The 21,850-nt window shown below is 38.7% G+C and overlaps 1 protein-coding gene across 4 annotated transcripts in view; it reads left to right on the top strand.

The window, feature by feature from the left end:
- Window positions 1-21,850, top strand: part of zbtb20 (zinc finger and BTB domain containing 20) — a 102,933-nt gene that overhangs the window by 56,719 nt on the left and 24,364 nt on the right. For 2 of the 4 annotated variants that reach the window (XM_062047678.1, XM_062047679.1), the window contains exon 1: window positions 5,479-6,089. The exons of the other annotated variants lie outside the window; for them this stretch is intronic. The gene's annotated coding sequence lies outside the window, so the exon portion shown is untranslated. Of the gene's footprint in view, window positions 1-5,478; window positions 6,090-21,850 lie in introns of those variants that run through there. 4 annotated transcript variants of the gene reach the window in all.

Here is a 21,850-nt window from a genome sequence, read left to right as displayed (position 1 = left end):
ATCTGCGGCTAATATATGAAACTTTTTTTTATTTTTGTTTTTATTTGTTGGGTTCGGCTTATATATTGAAAAATATGATACTCTAATACAGGGGTGTCAAACTCATTTTAGATGGGGGGCCCCATGGAGAAAAATCTACTCCCAAGTGGGCCGGACTGGTAAAACCATGGCACGATAACTTAAAAACAAAGACAATTTCAGATTGTTTTCTTTGTTTAAAAATGGAACAATCACATTGTGAAAATGTACACGTCATAATGTTGTTGTTGTTGTTTTTTTACACCTACATGTTGTGGTAATAGTATTCTATCTTTATTTGTCGTTATTTATACATTCTGAATAAATCATGTGGTAACTAACGTTCATCAGTCAACTCATTGGTGTTAATTTTCAATCTATCAAGATAAAAAAATAATATCAAAATCAAATTACAGGATGTTATTTATGTAGTTTGCTCATTTTCCTCAACTGGTGCACTAACATTATGTGGTTTATCTTTTTTACATATGTAGCTTATTCTACAAAGATACAAAGAATTGCTATTGCGACATCTAGTGGACACATTTAGAACAGCTGTTTCTTTCATTCAAAAATTTCGGCTTATTTTTATACTTAGCAAAGTCATCCCGTGGGCCGGATAAAACCTGTTTGCGGGCCTGATCCGGCCCGCGGGCCGTATGTTTGACACCCCTGCTCTAATATATAATTTCCCCCTGATAATGCTTGTACAAGCAGAGTTAAAATGTTCAGTTTCAATATGAATAGTAATACTTTTACTTATTCAGGACAGTACTAATGTTTTGGACCATTTTTCAGTCATTTTGTTATTTTGACAGCATTACATATAGTCCTGCCTCTAATTACACATCACGTCTTAATTCGGCACCAGGTCTAATAATTAGAAATCTCATTCCATCAGTTCAACAATCAAATCTTATTGTAACATTTTTCTCATTATGTATTGTATATATAGAGAAAAAGAAATAACCCTAACATTTGTATTGTATAATTAATTCAAACAGAGAATGAGCAAAACTTGTAACATTGGAACATTTTTTTAATTCACTGATATATAACAAATATAGATACTACAATGCTGACTATTTTGCTGTGTATGAAAAAAAAGTCAGTTTTTAAATATTTTTGGGGGTTTTGACTTAAATTCAATCTTGTCGACGGGGCATCCTCTGAACAATGTGTTAGAAGCCTTTTTATTGGTCAATCTCGGATAATTGCGTGCCCATATGGGTGTAACTGCCGACTACTTCCCCCCTTAACACATTTGGAGGGAAAACACCAAAAACAAAGGGTGACCAATAAAAAAGCTATTGTTCAAAAGAGAAGTTGTGTCCAACCCCCAAAGCAAGGATTTGTAACCAAAAAAATGTGCTACCAAAAAAGTATTATTTTTATTTCTTATGTTATTTATTTATTTCGGTTATAAATCCATTAATCTTGGTTGGTTGCAATTTTTGGGGGTTGCAAACCCACTTTTTGTTTGGTTGCATAAAATTGCCTCAGAGGGTCACCTGTAACAGTAAATATTTATGAATTTTATAATTATTATGTTTATAAAATTCATAAATATTTAATAATAGCACCATTATACACAATTGCCTATTCATTTTTGTTTATTTTTTACTAACAGATTGGTGAATATCTTGCTTTGAAATCATAGGTCGAGGTGACTAGCATGCAGGTATTTAAGTATTTGCTCTGAATATATATATTGCATGCTCAAATAATATTAAAGTTAAAAATATATTGCAAACAGGACATGTTTTCTGTCAAAATAGAAAGAAATTATATATTTACAGCAATCTCTCATTTATTACTGTTAATTGGTTCCGGACATGACCATGATAAATGAATTTTCACAAAGTAGGAATCATTCATTATAAATCAAATATTTTCATATTTATAACATAAAAAAAATGTTTACAACCGTCTAAATACATTTTTCAGCATTAAATCTCTAGCATGAAATAACACCCTTTAGGCGCCTTTACACTAATTTAATCCATATTATAGTAATACTGCCTGAGGCTGGCCACGACTAATTGAGTGGCCAATACTGTTGTATCAATATTTTTACTTAATGTAGTCATTTTATGCTTGAAAATTCTGAATTTAGGATAAAATGTTATAGAATATGCCTAAAAGAACTATTAAATGTGAGATATTAATAAAGCGCTATTGCGTGCTTTATTGCTTGAATTGCTAAAATATTTAAAGTGAATCTTACTCTTTTAGGTTTTGCTCCCATTTTCCTTTTTTTTTTTAGACTCACCGAGTTGGTGTTTTTCAAAAAACTCTTAGCAAACATGTGTTTAAAAAATACAAATACTATCAAGCTAATACTTAAATGGGAAATAATAAACGTTGAAAGTATATCAAACAAAACTTTAACGACGTGACCACTGCAAACTCATGCATTCTTCGACTCTGTTTGCTTGGACTGGAGTGTGAGCTGCATGCTTTTCTTGTCGTGGTTTTGTAAAATCCTGCACTCTTTTGATAACCTCTCAAGGAACTCTGAAGGAACCTTTATCCTTTTCGCGATTTGAACAGTTCGTACAGCCGAAAACAACACAAGCATAGGTCATTTTGTCTTCGAGAAAGGTTAAATGGCGCCTAGTACCCAACAGAGCAAGCTTGACCACCACGCATATTTAATGGTCGGGACGTGAGCCGGACGTGAAGTCAGTAAAATCCAAGCAATTGACACATATTATTTCCAAGTTTTCGCGGGCCATATAAAATGATGTGGCGGCCCAGATCTGGCCCCAGGGCCTTGAGTTTGACATAGCTACAGTGTCATAACAACTGCAAAGTGTTAGTTCCTTCTCTGAGACTGCTTTTGTGCATGTGCTCGTGCTCCCGCATACGTGTGTGAGAGACAAGCCTGAACGCCAGAATATTGCCTCAGGCCAACAAGAAATTTTTATTCGTAATTGTGAAAAGTATAGACATTGATATAAAGGTATATACTGTATATATATGTATATATATATATATATATATATATATATATATATATATATATATATATATATATATATATATATATATATATATATATATATATATATATATGTATATGTATATATATATATATATAGTCAAGGTTTCTGTGGTTTATCCGTTATACAGTGCTCAATACCGGGGTAGAACGGAATATACGTTAGGTCAGGAAAAACATAGAGGCTATATCATCCCTACAAGCCTGTTTCGCAGGTTTCCCTGCTCATCAAGGGATTTTGTTATTTTATGATTTATTCATAAAATCCCCTGACAAGCAGAGACATTTGCGAAACAGGCTTCTTTATTTTCATGACTATTTACGTTGTAGATTGTCACTGAAGGCATCAAGACTTTGACTCCTGTGAAGTGAAAACCATTTCAGGTGACTACCTCTTGAAGCTCGTCGAGAGAATGCCAAGAGTGTGCGAGAAAGTAGTCCGAGCAAAGGATGGCTATTTTGAAGAAACTAGAATATAAAACATGTTTTCAGTTTATTTAACCTTTTGTTTGTTAAGTGGGGATAGGTTGATTGGCAACACTAAAATTGGCCCTAGTGTGTGAATGTGAGTGTGAATGTTGTCTGTGTTGGCCCTGCGATGAGGTGGCGACTTGTCCAGGGTGTACCCCGCCTTCCGCCCGATTGTAACTGAGATAGGCTCCAGCGACCCCGAAGGGAATAAGCGGTAGAAAATGGATGGATGGAACTCCACATGTGTTCATTCATATAGTTTTGATGCCTTCAGTGACAATCTACAATGAAAGTCATGAAAACAAAGAAAACGCATTAAATGAGAAGGGGTGTCCAAACTTTTATATACATATATATATATATATATATATATATATATATATATATATATATATATATATATATATATATATATATATATATATATATAAAAGTTTGTGTTTTTTCCTGACCTAACGTATATCGCGCTCTACCCCGGTACTGAGCGCTGTATAACGGATTAACCACAGAAACCTCGACTATATATACATATATATATATATATATATATATATATATATATATATATATATATATATATATATATATATATATATATATATATATACACATATATGTATATGTTCTATTAAACCACTAATGCTAAGGGTTCAAATTGTAAACAGCCCCTTTAACTATATTTTATCATATTACAATACTTAAAATTAGCTTTTATAAAAAAACACACACGTTCACCCTGTTCAAACTGTATTTGCATGGTGCATTTGCATTCTTAGTAAGAATTTCTTACCCAAAGTAGACATAAACAAAGTCGGCACGCTCAACTCATGTGCGCATCAACGTGTTTGTCTTTATGTATTTATTTGTTTATTTATTTCATGCTCCTCGAACATGAAGAAAACTTGTTTGAAATGTCTCTTTGCAACAGGCTGGCGACAGTGTTGCTATTGTGCTTGCAGTGCATGTAGGTCAAAGCAGTGGCGGGAGGCTTGTCCTCCGCTGAACCCGCGGCGTGAAGTACACCACGGAGGCCTGCAGAGGGTGCGCACGAACAGCCGCGCGCAAACATATCCCGAATTGGACCCCCCCACCTTCCCCCACTACTGTGGAGATGGCGATTGTCTCGGGCTCACCTCTTCTTACCTTTCTGGTGATTGTTAAAGTGGCTTTTACCATGTTTTTTTCTGCACATTTAGACAGTAGCGCGCCTGGAGAGGAGGCGAGTAACCTCAGATGACCTCTATCAGGAAGCCATTTTTTTTTTTTTTTGGCGTGCGAGCACAGTCTATATGGCACGTTTTTACACATATGCATAATACATGGTCATTATTAACACCACCCATTATTCCGGTGTGGACCACAAACGTGCGTGCACACACACACACACACACACACACACACCTGTCACTGTCTAGACAGCGAGGGAGGGGGGACATTAAGGCGGGAGAGAGAGAGAGAGAGAGGGGGGGGGGGGGGGGGGGTTGGTCCCACATGACCCATTTGCTTCATTCTATGCCAGCCAAAATCTATCTCAAGGCGTTGGATAATAACGAGAAGTGGGCGAACCCCCCCCCCCCCAAACAACAACACGAAAGGGGGGTAAAAAAAAAAAAAAAAAAATCAAATCCTTCCACCAAATCTGATTGGGCGGCCGAACCGGCACCGTTTGTTCCCCCTGCTCCCAAACTCGAGGTCAGCTCGGGACGTTAAAAAATAAATAAATGAGAAAATAGAAATGCGTAGAAAGTGGAAGACACCGCAGACAATCTAGCTTGTTTGGTGCCCGCGGCGTGACGGGCGGCGGCGTCGGCCAATAGGAGACCCGGGCGAGGGCGCCGCGCGTGATTGACGGCTCTGGCGTCCAATGGGAAGTTAGAACGCGTGACGGACACATGACTCCGGGCTCCCTCCCGCCCACCGTCCTTGGTGATGTAGACGAGGAGAGGAGGGCATAAGGAGAGTTCATTCACATTTGTGGACGCTATCGTTTCTATCGTATTATTACACAACGACGCCGGCGTACCTTCATTATTTTGCTGATAACTATCCTAAAAAGTGCTTCCGTTTCCTGACGGCTTGCCGTGTCGCCGCGTCTATTTTGTAAATAGTGTCTGGTGAAGCGAGTAGGAGGCACATTACTACTAGTAGTAGTAGTACTATAACAACTCCCACTGCTTGCACATAATGGAGCCTCTCTCTCTCTCTCTCTCTCCCCCTCTCTCTCGCCTCGCTCTCCCTTTCTTCCATGGGGGGCTCACTAATAATAAGTGCAAGACGGCGCACTGTTCTCCCCCAATGGCAGCTTTAAGTGAAAAGGCGTGCCTGCACCCCCCTCCTCCGGCTCCCCTCCTCTCCCAAACTACTCGATGTATAGTTAAAAAATGGGAGGGCACATTCGAAGCGAGCTGCTTCTATGAAGGTAGGCTGCAGCGTGTGTTTATTGATGAGATGAAAAGAAGATGGAAGTGAGAAATGAAACAAAGTGAAAGCGACACGTTTGACATATTCCAGCTTCAGACCTTGTTTTCGTCTTGGGTAGGGGGGGGAGATCTACGCCACTTTTTTTTTCTCCCAAAGCAAAGGCTTCGAAGTGGAGGTAAGACATTTTTTTTTTTTTTTTTGAAATGCATGTTATATTTAAAAAAAAAAAAAAAGTCGGGACGTGACGGTACTGTTTTGTTTCCAGTCCGTGTCCGTTGAGTTGTGTGCTTCTTTTTGATGTGTGCGTTGATTCAATGGATGGCGGAACTGAAGCGTCCCTCCGTGCGAGGAGTGAAGCCCTCAGTCAGTCAGTCAGTCCACGCTGCCACGGAGCTTTCGTTGTCCATTTATATTGGGGGACAAAAAAAACAAGCTGGACATGACGCAAGTTTCCCATCCGTCATTATTGTCAACCTGCCCCCCCCCGCCTCCCCCCCACACCACCAGCACCACCACGACCCCCCCAAACGCCACCCCTACCGTCTTACTTTTTTCAGCACAATGGTGCGTTCAAGTGTCTTGTCAGCGATGCTCATATTTTACAACACCGGAACAAGTGTCCGCATGTCGGTCACTTTTCTTCTACTTTATCTAATCGTCTATTACTTCCTCTTCTTTTCTTCTTCTTTCTCGTCTTCTGTAGTGGAACTTGCCTAAATCCCAACCAAGCACATGTTCTGCCCACTTTTTTTTATTTTTTTTAATAATTATAATCAATTGTACTTGTCAGTGCTACATGGCTACAATACTGTAAATACTCCATTTCTTTGAGTGTCACAAGTTCAATTGAGCACACTTTTATTATACGCCAGCTATACGTTGCTGTTTTTTTTCCTGCTGAGGGTGGCCTAGATTTGGAGCCGTGCATGATTAAAGTTGCAAGAGGAGCTTCTCAGTGGGCCCTTTTATTTGAGATCTAAAAGCCGTATTGATACATAAGATGTGACGTGTTATATAAGACGTGCTCAAATAGTCTGTTTTTCGGGCTTCATCCATGAGAAAGACTCAGAGTGTGCGTGCGACTATGAGTTGCAAACAGATGTCGTCCCATACTGCAATTGTCTCGGCACTTTAGCGCACCACACCATGTATTCCACACACCGTGCATGTATTGGGGTCAGGTCAGGTTGTCACTGAAGAACACACAGGTTACAGTCGCGCTTTGGTTCCTAGTTTTGGATCAGAACACATCATGCACACTCTTGTTCAGCAGTTGTGTGATTCTTCTTCTGTAATACGTCAACGCTAACATGAATGAGTTACAACCCCTCGTTGCAAATTGACACATGTGCTGGTCTGATGTGGCACATGTGATGTGAGGTCATCCCAAATGTGATTTTATTGATCGACTGGCTGGCATGTGGGGGAGTGCATGTTGAAATGATCAATGTGGGATGGAGGAGTCCTTTTATCGGCAAAGACTAAACTCAACACCTGTATTTTTGGACCTTTTATTGTTTGATGAATTGGAGGGTACTTGTGTTGTGTGTTTGTGTGTGTGTGTGTGTGTGTGTGTGTGTGTGTGTGTGTGAGAGCTCTCGCAGCAGCTTTATGTCCAAAACTGATTTCATCAGCCTAGAAGAGGCGAGATAAGGCCTCAGTGTGACTTGTTTCATCTCGCTGAAATCACTATTTATTATATGCATATATTCCACATGTACATTAATATGCACAGTGTTTGTGCATCAGCGTGTGCCCGCTTTTTGTGTCACTGCTTAAATCCCACCCATGACTAATGAATATTTAAGAGCATGTCTGCAGACCAAGGAAACTCATTATTATATGAAGGAGAAACTGGAGAGCTAGGTGTGTGTGTGTGTGTGTGCGTGCATGCTTTCGCATGTGTGTGTGTGTGTGTGTGTGTGCGTGTGTGAAGAGGGTGCTAATCCACACCCAGCAATCAATCCCAATTTTCTTTTGGTGACACAATTCTTCTCTTGTCCTCTTTAGCTTGTCAGCCATTTTTCACATCCTCAAATGTATTTTCACCCTCAAAAATACAAATTGTATCATACCCCCATTTTATAGCACATTTAATATTCCAACCAGTCTTGTGAATGTGTTTAATTAGTGCCTTGCTGCACCCTATCACCCAAAATTCAGCTTTTACTAGACATGCACACAGATGGCGGGTCAATATTCATAATTATTTCAAGTCACTGCTGCCTAAAAAGAAAAAAAAGATTAAGCATACAGATTATGCACTCATTAAATTGTAGTTTTCTTTTTACCCAAATGTGTTTAAGATTGGTGCAAAGATGGAGTAGCAAAGGGTATAACTAAATAAAAATGTATCAAAGTGCAGTACACATTTAAAAACAACGTATTCTAATGTAGTCCATATATTATCATATTTTCTTTAATAAAAAGAATATCCAAATTTCAGCATACCTGCCGTGCCGCATATATTAGAATTAGACATTTCAAACGATTGCTTTCTGAAAAGAACATTGCGATGATAATAGTAATAATACCAATAACAGAGATTGTATTCAAATCACACACCAGAGTCCAGTCTGGTTCTGAACCACCATTTTAGAAATGAAGTACAACTTTGTGAGTGGAACAAATGTTACACCCCAAATATAATTTATTTTATTTGTCTCGGTAGAATAACACATTTTTGGTTCGAGTTTTAAAACTCAGCAGAGCAAGAAAAGGCAACTTCAGTTAAAATGGACACCAAATGCATGCCACTATAAGGCTCTATAGGACCATGTGACCTCTTGTAGCCAATCAGTGAAGAAAGCCATCTGTAATATTGGGAGAAGTTATAATACAAGTATTACTAACTGATTAACTACATAATGACATAGGGTAAGGTGCATGTTTTTTAAAAAATTGAGCATCTTATCTATTTTTTCCTTTTATTTGCCAATAGTATTTTACGGCAGTTGCAGCTGTAAAAATGCTTTAGTAGTTTCTATAGCAACAAGGACAAAACATCCTATTTTAAACAATGTTATGCCCTCTGGCATTATAGTATGACAACAAACGTGTTATTTATACGAAATAAGTGACTGCAAAATACTCTTCAAATTTTCAACTAAAAGTTAATGTTTGCCAACATTCAATAATAATCTGGTTTGATGCCATGGCACGATTTTAGATTTTAGTGTACTTTGTTGGACACACAGGTTTGTCCCCTACTAGTAACACAACTGGAGAATGTGCTGCCACATCATGTAATTAATGAGAGTTGTTTCCAGCGCATGCTTTCATGCAACAGAAAAATGCTGTTACATGAATTTTGGTGATTTTCCTCGCAGCAGCAGCAAGACATTAATCTGCCTGGTTTTGAGGGGGGGTGGGGGAGTTATTTTTTGTAATGTTTTGTAATGTCAATCAAGATCAAATCTAATTTTGCACCACTTTTTTGCATATTACAGGACCTTGGTTAAAGTTTTCTAACTAGTATTCTCAGAATTGAAAAATCTCCCCGCCCCCAGCTCCCAATCCTTTGCCTTTCAGAGCAAAACTGTCTTGACCCAAAACTAAAAGGCATATTTTTCAGTTTCTTTTTGCTTTGGAATCTCCCCTCCTTGCTCGTATCACAGGAATGCATGAAAGCACACATTGAGGCCCAATTTGTGAACGTTGTTGTCAGGAGGCTTTTGTTCCCATGCAATACTGTCTAAATGTCAGTCTTAGGAAGCACAATGTAATTTCCAAGGCTCCGTGTGACAATAAATGCCGTGGTTCTTAGATTGCATTGTTTGACATTTTCCAAAATGATGAATACAAAGCCAACATTCCAACACGGGACGGGATGCGGACATGCTCTCCTGTGTTGCACGTCCTAAATTAACACAGCACAAGACTCTGCTAGGTTTACAGCTCTGCCTATAATAAAAACATGGAAGTCAAGGGAAAACATATATTTATTATTATATAATCAAGATACAATCCTTAAATATTGTATGCCGGAAGGAGCGAGGAGTGGGTGGGGTCCAAAGTGCGGCCCAAGATCCACTCGTTTTGTATTGCTGCGTATATTACTATTCAAAAGTTGTATTTGAGAAAAAGCGGAAATGTTGAATGTTACCAGGACTGGAATGTATTTAGAGGCTGCGCTAAATTATATCATGCAATTTGCGTAATTGGCCATGACACAAAACTCAGTGTTGGTGTGTGGACAGTTTTATCTTGGAAGAAATTGCGACGTTATATCGTTTTACAAACAAAAAATTAAGATAATGACTTATAGGTGTTGGTTTCATTGTGTGTAATGGTAGACGCTTGTGTGTGCATCTTATGATAAGCACAAATATATTTATGATGTTATCAAGGCTCCATGTACTATTAGTGTGCAAATATTGTAAAAATATCACTATATACAGTATATCACTATGTTAATGTACACATAATGTAAGTCAGCTATGGTATGTGCATATGAGGTGTGTTAAGAAGCAGTTACAATGCCATTTACTGTACAGAGTTGGAGCAACAAGCTACATGTACAGTCCCATTATAATGTGGTAATAAATCTAAAAAATAAGCAGAATTGTTTGTGGTGGTCCAAGTTTATTATAAGTTAATTTAATTATAATCAATTAATAGCTATCAAAATATTAGTATGGTTAAGTGATTTGCATATTTAGGCATACTTACTTTTAAAAAAATAAAGTTGCCTCCTCATTAATACATTTTTCTGTATGCAACCTTTGACAACCTTGCTCTATAGTGTTTTATATGTCATAATATTTCATGTTAAAAACAAGGACCAATCAGCGGAGACAGTACAAAGAAACACAATGGTATTTAAATCATAAAAAACCCAACATATTTTTTTATTTATTTACACCAAAGCTATGTCACGCTCAATGAAAAGATTTTACATCATGTGTTCCAGTCATTAATGCCTTCATGTCGAATGATGTCTGTATTTTTCTCATGGTTTTGTAATGCTTTTGAACGTCAAACACAGTGAGTCATTTTACAGTTATTAAGAGTGTTTATCAGATTCTATTGAAGTGTGTGACCTGTGTTTTTTTTACATTACCTTGACTAAAATGTGTTTGCATTTTATTACCAAGGTTTGGCTGTAAAAAAATAAAATAAATATTTTTTCACAAAAATAAAATATCTTTATAAAATGCAGCTAGGGCTAATAATGTGAGTTTTTGGGCTTAACCCCCCCCCCCCCCCCCCAAAAGTAGTTTTTTTTGCATGCGTAAGAAGGATGAGCATTTTACTACATTTGTGTTTTCACTCTTTGAACACACGCGCAGGTCCTGGCATTCATATCATGTAAAAAATGTATCCTGGATTCTAATAGTGAAGTGGTGTGTTTGCCAAGAGGCATGTGTGTCCTCAGTTCACCCTGCTACCCATATGGTTTGCTACAAGTCATGGTGAGCTGGGCCTGGCTGCATGGGAAAAGAATCTAAGCAGAGGTTGAGAATTTTTTTTTCCAAGTACAAGAGAATTTGGTAACTTTTCAAACTAATATATTGTCTTCTTTTTGTTGTATTTTATGCTTCTATCATGGCTCGAAAAAGAGCTTTTTTTCTTCTTCTTCGATTGCCTTGAGCCAGTAAACAGAAGCCAGAGCAGCCAAAATGTTAAGGTTCTGCACAGCCTCGGTGTCCAGGTTTGCTTGTATGCACTGTGGAATGACTAAGCTATATCCACACTCGTGTTTACATTGTGGCACCGTCTTAAAATGAAGATTTTTTCGGACATGTTTACATTGAATTTGAATCTTTTTTTTTTCTATTCACCCTGAATACAGCCAAAAGAAGACATGTTATCTTTTGAAAGAAGTTCTTTGGCAGATAGGTTTCTTTTTTTTATTGGGACTGCAATGTAATCTCTCTCCAAATATCTTTCTTGGATACTGCCTCGATTGTTTATTGCCCCAAAGTCAACCTTGATAAAGACACAGGAAAAACTAGATTCCTCCCTTCTGGAGACTCTTTGTTAATTTGGCTGCATTTAACAGCAAACTGCAAACTGAAAGTTACATTTTTTTTCTCTTACTGGTATTTGTTGCCAATGCGTTAGGCAAATGATAAAAGGAAAGGTATGCAGTACCTGTTTCTCAACTACCAAATGGTAAAATCTATTTAAAGTTGCGTCCAAGGTAATGACAGTGTTTTGCAATACGTTTGACTTTGTTGATAGATGCAATACAAAGAAACCGATCTGATCATACTGGTAGCTTCAGGGTAGTGGAAGATTTTCCGCTCCTGCTGCACATACACTTTTTATTTTCTCTTGGAAGTACACACAAAACATTTGGTTGCCATGTAAATAAACATAAGCTAGTCTCTTCACAAATCCAACGGTACATTTTTAGAGAAACTATTACGAAAACTTTAAAAACAAAATATTTTGAATAGTGAGCATGCACTACATAACACTAAATTGACAAGAAGCCACTTGCCATTGTTCTTTTCTCTTTCAGGCAAAGTCCACACCTACACAGGTGCACATTTTCTGGCTCCCAAGCACTTATTAGCCATCAGAATTTGGGGGGGAAAACCAGTAGTAACTTGCACATTCAGTGTTTCTCATTCATTCATTTACTTGTGGCAGGTCGCCACAAGTAAAAAAATAAAAAAATAAATCGAGAAATATTTTCGTATACAGGATGGTAATCATGTTCTACAAAATCCTTGTCAACATTATTTGTATTAAATTAAGAGTTTGAGGTTTGAGCAACAGGCGTTGTAAGTTAGTCAGCACACACAAACAGAGACCAGCAGACTGGCCAGGTAATAGAAAATTAGCGGTCAATGTTTGTTTTCATGGAGTTTGGTGAATATATGCCTGTAAGTAGAAATGCATGTGTTATATCAATTTGTTTAGTTAAAATCTCATTTGTTAAATTCCAACATTTATGCAGACCAAAATAACATATGTAAATAAAACAGCAGTGTACAAAGTGCACATTGTTACATCGTAGTAATAAAATAAACAGCAACATTTGAAAAATAGAGCAAAACAATATGTTTTAACAAGAAAAAAAGAGTAAGGGAAAAATAACCAAGGCTACACACAAAAGGTGTGATAAAACAGAACATGCAGAAAGGTGTGGAGAGGAAACGGTTAACACTAAACAGCAGAGCCGGGGCAGAATCACAGAAAAACGTGAAGCGTGAGTGGAGCCAAAGCAGAGGAGATGTACACGACGTGAAGGGTGAACCATCAGGAATCTACTGGTGCCGAGTAAAATCACTGGAGAGCTTAAGTAGTAAGGAGAAATTGAGTATCAAGTGTGTGCGCAGGTGGCTCTGCCGTGTGACCCAAAAACCAGGCACTGCAACAAAAAGCAGACAGGCGGCAGCAGAACTACCAAATCATGAAAGAAACACTGACATTGTGACACGTTTGCTCCTCAATTATATTGAGAGCGCCCTCTACGGTGGACATTTATGTATGGGCTATTTCATTTGTCAGAGTTACACATTTCAGGGGAGAAAATCCTGGTTTTGCGAAACATCCACATCCACTGCAGAGGATGCTGGTTGTTAGGGTGATAATATACATATGGTGTAAAGATTATAATTGTAACTCTTCTACTTCTAAATTGGTGCACACAAAACAGCACAAATGTGTCAATCCAAGCACCCCTACTCTGTTTCCTGTGCTGGGTTTTTTCGGACAATACGCCACATGGTAGCGGTAATATAAAACCCCAAAGTTTGACCCCATAAGTCCAATTGACTTGAAATTTCTCACACAGCTCAACGCACTCTATAAAGCGTATGTTTGCAAACATTTTGCAAGGTTACCGTATTTTCCGCACTATAAGGCGCACCAGATTATAAGGCGCACCTTCAATGAAAGGCATATTTCAAAACTTTGTTCACATATAAGGCGCACCAGATTATAAGGCGCACCTATGCATCCATTAGATGGAGCTGCGCTAAAGGGAATGTCAAGAAAACAGTCAGATAGGTCAGTCAAACGTTATAAATATATTACAAACCAGCGTTCTAACAACTCTGTTCACTCCCAAAATGAATAAACAGCTGATTTACTCGTGTTACGGTAAATCAAACGTGCAATCACAAAATAGTAACACTCAAAATAGTGCAGAGCAATAACAATATCAATAACTCAACGTTGCTCAAACGTTAATGTCACACAACACAACACACAAAATAAAAATTTAAAGCTCACTTTCTGAAGTTATTCCTCATCTACAAATCCCTCGAATTCTTCTTCTTCAGTGTCCGAATTAAATAGTTGGGCGAATACGGCATCCAAAATGCCCGGCTCCATCTCGTCGAAGTCATTAATGGAGTCAGTGTCGCTGCTGTTGTCCAGCAGTTCAGTGACAATTCCTGCCTTCCTGAAAGCTCGGACCACAGTTGAGACTGATATATCAGCCCAGGCATTTACGATCCACTGGCAGATAGTGCCGTATGTCGTCCGGCGCTGTCTCCCTGTCTTGGTGAACGTGTGTTCGCCTTCTGTCATCCACTGTTCCCACGCAGTTCGCAGTCTAGCTTTGAATGCCCTGTTGACACCAATATCCAGCGGCTGGAGTTCTTTTGTCAATCCACCCGGCTGCTCTAGTCCCGTGTTTTACTGCGTGACTGATTGTCTTGAGTTTGAACTCTGTGTCGTAAGCGTGTCTCTTAGTAGGAGCCATTTTGGGGTCTTCACAGAAACACACAAATGGAAATGAAACGTCATATCCCAGCATGCACCGCACGCTTCTTCTTCTACGGGGGCGGCTGCTTACCGTAGAAGAAGAAGCGCTTCTTCTTCTACGGGGTATAAGTAGTTGGCGGCTGTTTACCGTAGTTGCGAGACCTAAACTTTATGAAAATGAATTTTAGGGTTGTTGTGGCTCAATATTGGTCCATATATAAGGCACACCGTATTATAAGGCGCATTGTCAGCTTTTGAGAACATTTTTGGTTTTTAGGTGCGCCTTATAGTGCGGAAAATACGGTAGTTGGAAATCGAGTCAAACATCTTTGCAGTAATATTGTCCACAATTCTTTGACCATTTGTCTAATGATTATACAACAGAGGATATGTACTGTGCATATACTAGCATGTCTTTCAAAGCAATGTTCTGACTGTTGTATATTGAATGTCCTCTAAGCATGTTTGAAATCACTTCAAATAGGGATTTAATAATTAATAATATGATAAAGAATTGTTTCATATTTTTGAAGAATGATGCCTTAAAAGCAGCAAAATGAAACACACTACTTGGGGTCCTGTTGATTTAGCCTCAACCTGTTTACTAAAACATGATATCAGTTATTGGAAGTTGATCTTCCTACACGCAGACATCCGATGTGACACATTAGTCTGCTAAATATGAAGCTGCCATAGAAACAGGAGTTCACAACATCCAGAGATCCTATTGCATTGAAACAAACATTTTGGTGAATTAAATTATCCCTCAAAATTATATTAAGGAAATGTATCCTGAAATTGTATGTCTGATGTTGGTGATATTTTTTATGGTAATAGTTGTACATTTTCTTCAGTCAAAGTTTGATAGCTAATTAATTCCAGTTAAATGATAAACAGTTGTGACATTATTTGTTGCGGCTTGGCAGTATTAGCTGTTGTCAACATTTACTGTACGTGCAGATGCTGAGTTTTTAGCAAGTCTCCACCCTTTCCAAGCATTTTCTATTTTCTCTCTGAACAAAAGTTCTAACAAAACTATTGTTTTGAAAAAAATATGTTTTTCGTGTTTCTCAAGTGAAGAAATCTTCATCTAAAATTGCGACTGTTGCTTCTCACTTCTGGCCCCTTCCAATATTACAGAAGTTAGACTTGGGGTGTCCAAAGTGCAGCCCTGGGGCCAATGCAGCTTGTTATTTGTTTTTGTTTTTTATATCAGCTCACAACACATTCTAAAGACAATATAAACACGTCCCAGATTAGAACATTACACACAAAAATAAAATAAAAATGTTGCCATAGTTTTTGTGTGTCTTGTCATGATAAACATATGTACACATTTCTTTGAGATATTGTAGGTTTTTGAGTGTGCTAAAGCCCATAAACAGTTTTAATAGGCGGAATAATCATAATATTAGTAAAGAATAACAATAAGAATATACTTTAAAGAGGCAAGATTAGATATTACACTAATTTGCTTTGTTACCTGTTACACTCACAGTAGAGAAGGGATTCATATAGTCCCATTCCTGAGTGGATCTTGCGTGAAAGGAAGAAGGGCGGTTAATAATTTTGCAATGTAGTTTGCTGAAAATTCTAGAGAGCGCCACTCTACATAGCAATTGACACTGTGGTCAAAGTTGGATTTGTCACAAAACACATTTTAAGATATTCAACAATATACTTCCATCTGGCGGCTAAAGTGGGTAGTTCACCTCTCAATTTGTCACGTTTCATGTTTTAGCTAAACCGCAACAAATGGGGCCATGTGAATCTCCTTCCTAATGTAGCTAAGATGTGGATGTTGTGTTCAGATTCTTTAGCATGATGATTGACCTACATTGTATTAGTTTTAGTATCTAGCATATTTAGCTTTTTCAGATTTTTCTGTATGTGGACATTAATGGGAAACATTTGGACACTCTACTACAGTGTGTGTAATAGCGCCACCATCAGTCAATGGATTTCACAATCATTATGACAGACATGATGACAGATGGATTTTTTTTAATGCATTCTAAATATGAAATAAACATAAATAAAAGTCCGCCCACCAATAGGAGGTCCTCTATTCCGCCCATAAAAGCCAATAAATAACCATTTGTTGAAGAACGATATGCACTTTTTGTGCTCAAAGGGGGAACTGCACTTTTCTTGGAATTGGTTAAATATATGCGATCAAAAGTCCGCTACAATGGAGCCTAGGATTGTGCTGAAAATTTTAATTTCCCCTCGGGGATTAATAAAGTATTTCTGATTCTGATTCTAATTTAAAAAGCGCTAGCAATACTCCATTTACATTCTGTGACTTGAATAGATAGATAGTACTTTATTGATTCCTTCAGGAGAGTTCCCTCAGGAAAATAAAAAAAAATTGGTTAATGAATATTAACCAAGTATTCATTATATTGTTATCATAAGCGCTAACGTAGATATTCATAGCGGTGACGTGATCACTACCGTGTGTGCCTATGTTTACATCATTGAGTGACCTTGCTCCTTGGAAGTTTATCGAGATCATAAATCATGCCTCTCGTCTGGAAAGTAGATGGCTGAGGATGTAATCCGACAAATTGGTACACTTTGATAGCCATTTAAGACCTGGAACTGGCGAGAACGACACGAACAAACGGAGTGGGCTGCGCCGCCACTTAGATTATGAGCCATCCACTCATCCATCCATTTTCGATCGTTTGTCCCTCTCGGGGTCGCGGGGACATTCTTTATCTAAATGGGAATATATGGATATCCTAGCAGTCTGCATCGTAATGACAGCAGACTTTGTACAGTAAGTTATGTTTTATTATGTTTGCTGGCTCTCATGATGTCTGGAGTGAGTAATAATCAGTGATGAAGGGGGAAAAAAAAGCAAAAGTCGTGATGCGTTTTTGAAATTAATACGCCGCATATGCTTAAAAAGACTAAAATACGTAAATATGAAATGTTATTATAGATGTGCCCGTTACCACATTACATATATACTTACATCATGTACAGAAAACCCTAATGGAGGTGTTTGGATGTTTTTAAGGGCTTTATAGGCAGAATTGAGCAGCTCCCCTAGGCTCCATTGGGAGCGGACTTTTGATCGCATTTATTTAACGTTTATAGAATGCATGAAAAAAAAAAAACATCCGTCGTCATGTCTCTCAAAATGATTGTGAACAATAGGCAAAACTCCAAGAAAAGTGCAGTTCCCCCTTTGAGCACTAAAAGTGCATTTCGTTCTTGTCGGTGATGCTATTATTTTTCTTAGCTTAAATTGTTAGCTATACTTTTGGTTTTAATTTAGAATGTATGATGTTGACCCAATGGCTTTGCCAGAAAGGCTTGAGCGTCCATCCCTATGCTGCCCATCTGGCTGTTACAATATGCTGTGATGGACCATATTTGTTCAATGACAACATCTCCCAGCATCCACACACTTTTGCAGGGAAATGTGCTTTCTTTTTTGTTAGTTTTCTTCCATCTGTGCAGGGTTAAGTCCTGTGTATCCCAACATGCATTTAGAAGAAGCCAGGATAAACTTCACTAACACATAGGCAGAAAAACACTCCCATTGAAGTGGTACTAGGTAGTCATTAAAGGGTTGTTTTTAGTTTTAACCTAAACCTTGTGTTGGACAAAAATGACAAATCCCAAGTTAATGTTACGCGAAAACCCGCCTCTGCGGCCTTATGGTAATGAGCCAGATAGCGTCAAAGTAGCACAGCCAGGCCAACGGTATCACGTGGCGTGATCTTTGGCAGAATGTTACCAGAACCAGCTGATGTGCTGACCAGCCATTCATGTGCATTAGCCAGGCCGGTGATTACCATGGACCGAGCTGAGGGGGTGATCATGTGCTGTGAGGCGAATCTGTAGTGACTCACAACAACCCTACTTTGACAGGGAATCTGTGAAGTGTAGCGCCAGGGAAGGCAGCGTGTTTTGTGGTGTCGGTAGTATCCTGATCCACTGCATCTCTTAGCAACAAACAATGTTAGCCAAGTAAGATGCTCTAAACAAATGCAAACAAAGTGGGCTCTCAGCTTTGTACAGCTAGACCGGATTTTCTCGTTGGAAACAGTGAACTGCAAAGTATGTACATAGCTTTCATTCGATACATTTTTAGTGTGTACTTTGGTAGACTTTGCAGCTGCAGGCTTGTAATACAGTAAGCAGAAAACAACCAATCAGATCTCGCGAGTCCCCTCGAAACGGTTAGAAAACATGAACATCTCCGTTACTCATTTGGCATCTCACCTAAAAAAACAAAAGTTTTGGCAGCAGAGCGTGTGATCAGTATAATGTGTGCTTTTGTGTGCTCAGCAATTTATAAGCAATAGAACTTGTATAACCACACCAACTGGTGACCTCAACATTTTGTTCCGGGAGTCATTCCTGAGCAATTATGACAAAGTCGCACATAGGTGATCTTTTACCAACACAAACCACACCAACGCCATTCCTAAAAATAAAATGTTTGTTAAATATTGTTGGAACCACTACGCAGTGTGTGAAAGAGGTCCAATTTCATTCCTGATGGTACCTATTTGGGATCTGTATGAATCCTGAAAGTTTGAAATCCGACCGTAGAGGCATGGCGGAGATATAAACAAAACAATTGTGCCTTTTTCCAAATTTACTCTAAACGAGCCTTTCAAAATTTTAGTCTTTAGTGACTTATTCTGCCTTAGTTACGTCAGTGGACATCTCCATGTATGACAGAGGTTTAACCGGGGAGCTTTGCGCGAGTGCGCCATCTTTGTTCAGTTGTACTTAAAAGTTGTAGTCGTTAAAGGCCTACTGAAACCCACTACTACCGACCACGCAGTCTGATAGTTTATATATCAATGATGAAATATCAATGATGAAATCTTAACATTGCAACACATGCCAATACGGCCGGGTTAACTTATAAAGTGCCATTTTAAATTTCCCGCTAAACTTCCGGTTGAAAACGCCTTTGGATGATGACGTATGCGCGTGACGTAGCCAGTGAAACAGGAGTATCGGTAGCCCATTGAAGCAAATACAAAATAGCTCTGTTTTCATTTCATAATTCCACAGTATTCTGGACATCTGTGTTGGTGAATCTTTTGCAATTTGTTTAATGAACAATGGAGACTGCAAAGAAGAACGTTATAGGTGGGATTGGTGTATTAGCGGCTGGCTGTTGCAACACAACAAGGAGGACTTACTTAGATAGCAGACGCGCTAGCAGACGCTAGCCGCCAACCGCATCTGTGATCGGGTGAAGTCCTTCGTCGCGCCGTCGATCGCTGGAACGCAGGTGAGCACGGGTGTTGATGAGCAGATGAGGGCTGGCTGGCGTAGGTGGAGCGCTAATGTTTTTATCATAGCTCTGTGAGGTCCGGTTGCTAAGTTGCTAAGTTAGCTTCAGCATCGTTAGCAACAGCATTGTTAAGCTTTGCCAGGCTGAGAATTATTAACCGTGTATTTACATGTACATGGTTTAATAGTATTGTTGATCTTCTGTCTATCCTTCCAGGCAGGGATTTATTTATTTTGTTTCCATCTGCATTTGAGCCAGATGCTATCACGTTAGCTCAGTAACTAAAGAGCTTCGCCGATGTATTGTCGTGGAGATAAAAGTCACTGTGAATGTCCATTTCGCGTCTCGACTCTCATTTTCAAGAGGATATAGTATCCGAGGTGGTTTAAAATACAAATCCCTAATCCACAATAGAAAAAGGAGAGAGTGTGGAATCCAATGAGCCAGCTTGTACCTAAGTTACTGTCAGAGCGAAAAAAGATATGTCTTGCACTGCATTCTAGTCCGTCACTCTAACGTTCCTCATCCACGAATCTTTCATCCTCGCTCAAATTAATGGGGTAATCATCGCTTTCTCGGTCCGAATCGCTCTAGCTGCGTTGAAAACAATAGGAAAATATGAGGAGGCGAACAACTGACTACGTCACGCTACTTCCGGTAGGGGCAAGGCTTTTTTTTATCAGAGACCAAAAGTTGCGAACTTTATCGTCGTTCTATACTAAATCCTTTCAGCAAAAATATGGCAATATCGCGAAATGATCAAGTATGACACATAGAATGGATCTGCTATCCCCGTTTAAATAAAAAAAAATCATTTCAGTAGGCCTTTAAGTTCCTTATATCATCTTGTTGTGGGGCAGACTAGCTCGTAAATACACATGCATGCTAAAATCCTCCATTTTTTCCATTTCTAATACGAAGTAGCGTAGAGTTGTAACTTACATCTGTCATTAGACGCAATACGGAAGTGCTTAATACAACAACATGGCTGACAAGGTGGAGAAGCAGCCGAAGGGATCTTGGCCTGATGGAGGGCTTCGGCACGTAAATAAAACCGCCGACAAAACGGCGCTTCCTCAAGAGACAGTCAGAAAGTGGCTTGACGATAGTCTGTAAAACATCATCTATGCAACATTTTGACCAAAGAACCACCATTACATGTTAAGCAGACCACAAGAAGTGTTTTAAATGAAAACAATATATATATATATAATCCCTTCAAATGTGGGTTAAATAAATTAATGCCTGTGTTCATCAGATTATGCTACTAGATTAGGTGAGGCAGGAATAGACCGGATTTTTCCAAAATGTTAAGTAACAGTGTGTCATGTAATATTCTTGGAAACAGATCTCATGATGTTGCATTGTGTTATTAAAAGTAGTAATATATAATTCGTCTTAAACTTGGTTTTATCTCTGTCTCTCATTGTATATGATGGATCATTCTTCTCCTGGTCACTGTGCTAAATACAGGGAGTTTCAATTCAACTGCAGACTAACTTTAGCATGTTGTCGCTGATATGATACACAATGTTGCAAAACACTGTTATCTTGTGAAATAAAGGAGCAAGCTTGCTTAACAGGACTGGCATTGCAACACTATAGTATGGATAATGTTTCCTAATGTGCTCCGATTGTAGCGCTGCCTCCCAAATGACAAAATGTATACCTTTGCAACAGTGAGTTTTAGCATAGGATTGAAGTCGTATTACATAAGGACAACTGCTCAGCTGGCTGGCAGAGCACTTGGTTAGAGTGCACGAGGCGTCACGTGGTTGGGTGCGTTTCAGTGTGTCAGCATGACAATTTTAGATGGGTCATATGTCAAGTGAGGTATGTAGTATATGTATGTATCTACCACACAAAGGCTTGCCAAACTATAAATACACCTCCAAGTGCTTAAATTCATGTATCTGCCATTCATGTATAAACGCGTATGTCAAAAGCAGTTGATCGATGACGCAATATTGACGTATAGCCATCTTCATATAGTT

The sequence above is a fragment of the Entelurus aequoreus genome, linkage group LG05 (assembly GCF_033978785.1).
Source record: "Entelurus aequoreus isolate RoL-2023_Sb linkage group LG05, RoL_Eaeq_v1.1, whole genome shotgun sequence".
In the NCBI taxonomy this organism is placed as follows: Eukaryota; Metazoa; Chordata; class Actinopteri; order Syngnathiformes; family Syngnathidae; genus Entelurus; species Entelurus aequoreus.
Note: the sequence above shows the minus strand (reverse complement) of the source record. Positions and strands in the feature narration are given on the sequence as shown.